At 33.1% G+C, this 1,679-nt stretch overlaps 1 pseudogene; it reads left to right on the top strand.

Moving 5' to 3' along the window:
* Positions 1–461: 461 nt before the first annotated feature.
* LOC136155016 (U4 spliceosomal RNA) lies at positions 462–582 on the top strand (annotated as a pseudogene).
* Positions 583–1,679: the final 1,097 nt, after the last annotated feature.

The raw sequence follows: 1,679 nt of genomic DNA, 5'->3' as shown, positions 1-1,679 counted from the left end.
CTCAAAATATTAATAAATGACCATCAGCAGGATTTGTTGACCATTTGAGTCCCTGTCAATTCTTAGAAGTTCAGCTATGTTAAACACATTGGATAGATTAGCATTTAGCATTGTTCAGTAACACTTCCTTCTTTTTTCCCATAATTTGATAGTTCACCTTCCTGCCTAGGTAGCAAGGCAATTTTCACAAATTACATTGCAATTGCATGCTGTTTGAACATGATCAGGATATGTTTGTTCATATGTCAGAATTTTATCATGGTGCAAGAAGCTTCATCAAGTAAAACTAAGCAGGTCAGAGCTTTTAAAGGTTAGAAACTACACAGTTAATTCAGGTCATCAAATCATGTACAAAAGTCATGGAAGTAATACATTGTTATATTAAAATGTTCATTCACAATTTTTTTTCTGATTCAAGTGGTTTGTATACCAATATTTTTCTTTTTCATCAACTTTAATGTATCTTTGTACAGTGGCAATATTACAGCTCATGAAGTTAATCTGAGGCACAATTACTGTTGATTGAAATTTTTAGAATGATTTTTCCCATAAAATGTTAATTATTTCTATTATATAATTATACAGTTTAATTTCAGAATTTTAATGAATATTTGAAAGAGAGATGTGACTAGGAAGTTCATTAGCTATGTGATTTTCAAGGCCTGTTCTGAGGAGGCACAGATTGACTATACATTTGAAAGAACACTAGTCTTAGAGAAAGGGCATGTGAGTTTTATCACCTGGAGCCTATTTTTCCTAGGTTACCTCCACTAAATCTTTCTAGGCTTCCATTTTCTCACCTGACAAATGGAGAAAATAATGCCTCTCTTATATTTCTCATGGACTTGGGTTTTCAGAGACAGTTACAATTTCAAATATTCTTACTTTGACAAGACATTTGTCTTAATTTCTGGCTCACAAAGCCCAGTTACATCAAGTATTGTTGCATAACTAAAGTCGTAGAGAACTAGAAACTACAATTCAACCTGACTTTTATATCTCTCATTTTATGTGCAATTATTGTACTCTTTGTCTTTATGGCTTTTAGGCTCAAGATAAAAGCTCCCAAAGCATGAGAGTTTAAAAAGCAGTCATTCACATCTCCTAGTAACCTTCATTTTGTCATTCCTTTTGAAGTTTTTCTGAGAAATATGACAGTCTTCAACTCTCACAGAGACTGAAAGGATGGTTGAGGGAATCAGAGTCTTATAGATAGATTTTCGAGTTGGAAAGATCAATCCCTTGCTTTCAGGTGAGAGAAAAGAAGTCCTGACAGAGTTCACTTATAACTCTCCATCCTGTGTCTTTTGTGGAGGAAGAAGAACCAGTAGAAGAAATTATTAGAGAGTTATTGAGAAAAAAAATTATTAGAAAAAAATCTGAGAAAAATTAGAATAATTATTATAGATTTATAATATAGAGAATAATTGGAAAAAATTTGATAAAAATTACTGAGAAAAAATTAGAGAATTATTGACTGAAATTGCCAAGAGATAGGAAAAGTAGCCAGCTGGTAAGTGTTATAGGGTTTGCACCAGCACAAGAGAAAAACAGAAGTCATATCTCTTATGGATGTACAGAATCTGGAAGCAGGGAACAAACAATGAAACTGCGGATTACATGATGTATTAAGGGGAACGAGGTAAAGGCCTGTTTGGAGAGCAATTATGCAACTACAA

This window comes from Muntiacus reevesi, chromosome X (assembly GCF_963930625.1).
Source record: "Muntiacus reevesi chromosome X, mMunRee1.1, whole genome shotgun sequence".
NCBI lineage: Eukaryota > Metazoa > Chordata > Mammalia > Artiodactyla > Cervidae > Muntiacus > Muntiacus reevesi.
The sequence above is the reverse complement of the archived record's forward strand: the minus strand, read 5'-3'. Positions and strand labels throughout refer to the sequence as shown.